The sequence below is a fragment of the Engystomops pustulosus genome, chromosome 5 (genome assembly GCF_040894005.1).
Source record: "Engystomops pustulosus chromosome 5, aEngPut4.maternal, whole genome shotgun sequence".
Lineage (NCBI taxonomy): Eukaryota > Metazoa > Chordata > Amphibia > Anura > Leptodactylidae > Engystomops > Engystomops pustulosus.
The window spans coordinates 37,409,914-37,416,886 of NC_092415.1; the positions used below are offsets into that span (position 1 = coordinate 37,409,914).

The window sequence follows — 6,973 nt, forward strand, 5'->3', positions numbered from 1 at the left end:
ACACTAAAGAAAAATATATTCCATCTAAACAGCTTACTACAATACAACACAATCACAAGATTTATAATCTGTCTCTAATCAAAATGAACCAAATCCCGCAAGAGTCATAAGAGCATTATGCAAGCATCCAACAAAGTTTATTGATTTCAGAATTGACAGTTTTTATGGATTCTCTACAAGACGCATACACATACACAGAGACACTCCCTGTGTTTTATAGCTCAGATGTAACAGAACTTACAGTGTGTCATTGGGACACATTTATTTACTTCATCGAAAGTGCATTTTCCGATTCCAATGCACTGTGCCGCGATTCACTAAGATCGTGCGCCCGATATCCTGCATGTGTCGCTTCCCCGCTCAGGTCCACCGGAGTTCACCTTCTTCTTCGTGGTGCATGTAAGTGCTTGGCTTGCGACACAATTTGAAAGTTAAACCCTGCGCTCAGTCCGAATCAGTCGCATCATCCGACGGCCCGCCCCCTGATTTGTGTTGCATGGAAGCCAGCGCAGCTGCGCCGAAAACCGAATTATTTTTCTAGCATAAGTTTTAATACATTTGTACCGTAAATTTACATTTGATGTGGTGAGTGTTGGGAGTGGAAAAAGTTAAATTTCTGGCACAAAAACTGAACGGCACTGAATCACATCCAATTTTTTTTCTGACTTGCTTTAGACAAATCATCAGATCTATTCACTTCACCTGATCTTCAGAAAGCAAATATCTAATTTTCCTCGATACTATAGCTTCGAGGTGAACACAGGTCATACACAGATACTATACATGCAACTAACAGCCGCAAAGGGTCTCTGTTACAAAGGGGCTCAATTGCCGATCTGTGGGGGTATCAGTCATGGAACCCCCATGGATCACAAGTACTGGGATCAGTTGTACCCCTGTTGCACCCCAAAAGAATGGAACACCACTGATGGAGGTAGCTGACTTTGGCGCTCAGCTATCTACCTAGGCGCCATAGAGCTGAATAGAGCAGCATTGCTCATGAACAACTGGCTGCTCTATTAATAAGGGGTACTATAGACCCCCGTTCTCAGTATCCCACCACTGAAAGTTAACCCCTATCCTGTGGCTAACTTGCTGTCACTGGACAACCCCTTCAAGGGAGCCATAAAGTGTCCCCTGATACCAGTACAATAAAAAATACATAATATTTAGGGGGTTACACCTACAAACAGATACCTCATTGGCCTCTATTCAGTAGATTTGGACTTCTGACACATAGGGGCACATTTAAAACGCGAATCGGGCCCTTAGTAAATGACCCCCATAAAGTAGAACATGGAATACGGGGACATCACATCCGGTTCAGGTGATTTGCCTTCTCTTGCAGGGCTATAGGAGCCCCCCTGTTTTCAGGAGCCCTTATGTACATGACAAATGCACATCATTCTACTATAAGTAACACTGTATATCACCGTCTTTTCACTAAATCCTTACAGAAAATTAGCTTAACAATACATCTCTACGAATAGTCTCAACAAAAAGAGACACAAATGCTGATTTCCTTTAAAAAAAAAAAAATCTGTAAATTATTCGTATTCCTATGTGCATGCTCATTTTGCAGGCATCTGTAATTGAAGAGCAGGCAGATGCTGTTGCTTAGCAACACGACGTGGCCTACTTGGTACCCGTCCTATGAACCAATGGCTGGCAGGATTTTTTCTTTCCTCCAGTACACATGCTGCAAAAAAAAAAGAGGCCATTGTATGATCTCAATAATTAATGAGGTAGCAGGAGGTCTTAGGATTTTAGCCGCATGGCGAGAGCCCTTCTAAGGACACTGAATCCGCAGGACCCCTTGCTGTTAGGTTCTTATTAATCATTGGGATGTAAGCCGGGGAGCCGAGATGTGTATGACATGTAACCCTGGCTATCATCTCCCAGACATAGCATGCACCCTATGGTGACCTATAGGATGGGACGGGGTTAGTATACAATCCACATAAATGGAATATTCTCCTAGTGTGCAAGATTCTATACGGGATCCCCTGACAGAATTGTAGCGGATGAGAGCAGCCCCCATCATCAGAGCTTACCTTTACGTGTCTTCTAATAAAGGAAAGGGTTATCCTCCAGCGCTGAGCAGGTTATTCCGCTCTCCCGGCTGCTTGATGAGCAGACAATGTCAGTGTGTTTCCCATCCAGACAGCAGCTGCTGGATTCTCCCTTTTTTTTTCGGACGCTTTTGTCACGCCTGTCTACTGCTCGGTTTTTTTTCTCCCTTTTTTCAATTAACTTTATTGGTAGGGAGAGCAATCTTTGTGAGACACGGTGTAAATGGGACAAGGGGATATAAACCAGAGGGCTGAATTTAGTTACAGGGTGAAAAAAAAAAATCATTGAAAAGAAACTGCAAAAATATATCAAAGTAAATAAATGATATAAAAACTAAGATGCTGGACAATGGACAAGAGCCACATGAAGTCTTCATTTTTCACTAGAAAGAACATACAAACTGCTACACATTTATGTATAAAGTGTCTGCGCCAGTTTTGTGTCACGGCTGCCTTGAGTCTGACAAGACAGAAAAAATGTGCACCTAAAGGGGCTGTTACTGCTATTACTATTACTGCCACAATTTTGAAGCAAGAACAAAGTGCACGTAAAGAAAACGGTGGATTCTGCCAGAGCAGCAGGGAGCGCAGCAGGGGGCGCCAGATTCATGAAGACCGGGCACCAGTTTTGATAAATGTGACCCAATGGGGCTTATTTAATAAGGTTACGCGGCCGCACTTCCGTCGGGTTTTCCGATGTTTTCGGGGATCGTGCTGGTGATTGTGTTGCACGCGAGCGGATTGTGTCGCAATAGCGCCAGCTTTCAAGTGACACAAATCAGGGGGCGGGCCGACAGACGATCTGATGGATTCGGACTACGTGTGGGATTTAACATCTCAAATTGTGTAGCAAGCCATGCACTCACATACACCAGGAAGAAGAAGGTGAACTCCAGTGGACCACAGCAGGGAAGCGACAGATGCAGGATCTTGGGCACACGATCTTGGTGAATCACGCCAGACTTCATCTTCATCAGACAGTCCGGATCGGGGATCGCGACACGGCTGGGTAAGTAAATGTGCCCCCTCTGGCAGGATCTGCTCTTCTTTGAGCTTCTTATGCCCTGGGTTTTGAAAAAGAAAGTCTTTTACATTTATGCAATTTAGCCTGAGGGGCTCCAGGCTCCATGGGTGTTAATGGAGCCTGGAGCCTCTCTGGCTAATTTGCATAAATGTAAAGCCTTTTTTTCTTAAAAACAAGGGAATATAATGCTAAAAGAAGAGCGGATCCTGCCAGAGGGGGCACAAACCTGCATGACTATGTGTTTGGTTAACAATCCATGACCTGGTGGTAGATTTCCTTTAATAAATCTACCCCAACATGTAATGCAAGAAAAATTGGTTGTTACTAGGACATGCTCTACTTTTAATCGATCGGTCCCACAGTCTCTTTAATAAAAGCCGTGGGCCCTGATCTATTGATCAGTGCCACAGTGCGCTGTCTGTTCAAAATACGGACCAAGTGAAAGCTCCACTCCTGTGCATCAACAGGTTAAATTTATAGAGGTGCAGCCAAAACCAGAACACTTAGCAGCCTTCTGTTCTTACCACAGCAGAACCACCTGGACAAGTTTGCATCCCCCTGTATAAGGGCACCCACCTGATACTCTATGTGATTCCAACTAACTCTTCATCTTCATCAATGACTCTTTGTGCACTGTTACAAGCCATTATATATTATAATAGTAATCATTTAAAGGGCAGCATGTTGGCTTAGTGGTTAGCACTAAAGCCTTGCAGCGCTGGGGACCTGGGTTCATGTCCCAGGATCAACACCTGCAAAGAGTATGTTTTATGTTTGTATGTTCTCTCTGTGTTTGCCTGGGTTTCCTCCAGGTCCTCCGGTTTCCTCCCACACTCCAGATTGTGATTCTATCCTTTTCCAGACTCTACCACCTCCCAGTCCAGTTGCTGCCTCCATGTTTGTACTGAATGCTTCTCTATTTACCCCTGTGCTGTATTTAAAATATAATAGTGTTATATATAGTTTACCCATTTTTCACGTTCATGTGACACAGACAACAAGCCCAAAAGCAGTAGGGTCCAATGCCTAAGGTACTAGAGGCAAACATTACATATGCTACAATCAGTCAATGAGCACTACTTAAGAAAATTATCCCCACAGAGTAACCATGTTTTTGCCCCCCCCTCCCCATAGTAACAGCCGCCATACCTGCTTCCATGATAATAAAGTGAGGCTGTTATAGTCAGTGCGGCTTATAAGGAAAACTAACAATGTTCACCTCTGTCCCACTTTAGGATAATAATCTGCACATTTATCTCCATAAGAGTAATATTCCCCACCCTCATATCCTACTTATGTGCCCGCATACTAATAATGCTCTCACAAAGCAATAATGCGCATTTGTAAAGATAAGCCACATTGTCCCCCATAAGCTACACTGTTCCCCCAATAAGCCACATTGTCCCCCCACCCATAAGCCACTCTGGTTAAAAAAACCCTCACCTTTCCTCGCTTATGGGGGGGCGGTCTGCCTTAAGGGGGGACAGTGTGGCTTTTGGGGGAACAGTTTGGTGTCTGCAGGGGAAGCGGTGTGGGGCCAGGACATGAGTTTTCTGAAATGGGGCTCCCTAAGTCTCTGTCACCTAGGGGCCCACCTAAACTTGGAGTTAATCCTGCTTAGAGGGTCGCTGTCTCGCCTTTATAATCCCTTTTACAAAGGGAGCATTAGACAGGGTTGGTGGGCCCTAGGAATGGTGACATTATACATGGTGGGCCACAGGAAGAGGCACATTGTAAAGGTTAATCTCAAGGGGTAACAAAGGAACTTCTATAGTGACGTCCATCCATAGGACAGGCGTTTTGGGTCTAATTATTTGAGAAAAACACAGTGTGCATATGTATATATTTATATGTACATAAAAACAAAACTGTATGGGAAAAATTGACAATAAAAATCATCTAAAAATAAAATAAATAGTAGTTATAAAAAAATATTGAGTAATTAAACAAGGTGGGTTGTTTCTCAGTAAAAGGTCATTATACTATAAGGGGCCAGATTAATGGAACACTAATGGGGATATTATTCTTTATATACTATATAAATTTCTGTCCGTAGGGACATAGTTATGTATAGTGTATTTGTACAATTTGGACATTTTGTATGAACAATGCTGCCCTCTAGTGGAGAAAATTGAGTATACACCAGCATTAAGGTTTTTATGACTAATGACTTTGCACAGTGTAAAAGTATTCTCAGTGTAATTGGAACAATAATAATTATAGCACGGGTAAAGTTTTGTTGTAATAATATAATGTAATATAATAATCATAAAAGAAAACATATGGTTTTGGGAAATTCTGGACATTGTGAGTTACAGATATAGCAAAACTTTAAAGGAAATCTACCATCAAAATCAAGCATGGATAAACACTTACTCACAGATCCAAGCACCATGACTGTGGTAATATTCAAGTTTATAAATTATGCTAATTAGCATTAAGGACACTGGGGGCATTTCCAGAGCCCCTCTGTGCTGTAACTTCACAGGCTGTTAAACTCTCTCAACTTCCCCTTTGCTCCCTCAACACTTCCTCTGCCTGCTGTGATCTCACTGCAGCACAGGAAGCTTCAGCACAGAGTGGGAGGGGGAAGTGCTCCCTGGACACTAACAACCTGTGAAGCTACAGCATGGAGGGGCTTTGGTAACACCCCAGGAGAACTTTAGGCTCATTAGCATATTCTTATGGAGATTGTTGTAAGATTTGTTTATCCAATATAACACACTTCCTCAAAATAACTTAAAAAACTGCATAATATGACAAGCATGATTTTGAAGTTGGAGGAGAAAAAAGTTTAACACCAGATACTTTTCATAATCATCTGCATTCAAGGGGTTTTCCAGGGTAAGAGCATGGATGCACTTCGATCGCCCAGTGATCTTATTTTCTTCTTTAACTCAAACCTCCCAATCACATGTCCAGGACTTCTCCAGCGCTGCACCAATTCTCTGGAATGCCCTTCCCCGGACTATCAGACTAATACCCAACGTCCAAAGCTTCAAACATGCACTTAAACCCATCTCTTTAGGCAGCCTATTAGACTCACTTACTCCATGTACCTCCAACTATCTCTATACTAACCCATCCTGTGTCCTCCTCCTACCTGTTATCCTGTAGACACCTGAGACTGTAGGGATTGACAAACCAGACCTTAAATCTGGTACTTGACCTTTGTGCCTACATGTTACACTACTTATTAAAAGACCTGGAAACTAATATTATTGTAATGTGGGAAGGCCACAGCATTTATTAACACGAAATTAAATTATTAAATAACATAAATTAAAACATTTAACAACTTGCACGGCCCTCTTGTGTTCTTCCAAACTTGGGAACCAACTTCGCCCGAAATGGCAGCTGTGGCCCTGCAGCCGGCATGTAGGTATCTTCCAACGCCTTAGGGCCTGTGTAACTTCCGCCTTTGCTGTGACAACTGTAGGAAGACATAAGGAAAGAAGAAACTGAAAATAACCAAATCAGAGGGCAGGGTGGGAGGATGACTTCTTGCCCCCCCCCCCACCCCACGAGTGCTCAAACTTTTTAAAACCCCAGGGCGGGTCCTTACCCGCCCCCAAAGACCGCCTCCGGTGACCTCACAGGGGAGGAGTAAAAGTCAAGCCCCAAACCTTCCAGAAGGCTTTAACCCACCCCCTACAGTCCTCTGCCCCTTCTCTAGTTGCTTTGGGGCTTATTATACCAAGCTCCAGGCTTCTCTACAGTCCCATTGTCCTTGGACTCTGTATATAAGTTGGTGGCTCATGGCTTGTTAAAGCAGCATCACTACTCAATAATTAAAAATGGAAAGTCCACAGCAGCACAGCTAGTGGTGGGTGCAGAAGCCAATGATCCCTTGGCGAGGGTCCCAAATATATGTGCA

At 43.3% G+C, this 6,973-nt stretch overlaps 1 protein-coding gene across 1 annotated transcript in view; it reads right to left on the reverse strand.

Moving 5' to 3' along the window:
• PKIA (cAMP-dependent protein kinase inhibitor alpha) overlaps positions 1-2,226 on the reverse strand; it is a 33,846-nt gene extending 31,620 nt beyond the window's left edge. Inside the window, exon 1 of the mRNA XM_072151661.1 lies at positions 2,055-2,226. The gene's annotated coding sequence lies outside the window, so the exon portion shown is untranslated. The remainder of the gene's footprint in view (positions 1-2,054) is intronic.
• Positions 2,227-6,973: the final 4,747 nt, after the last annotated feature.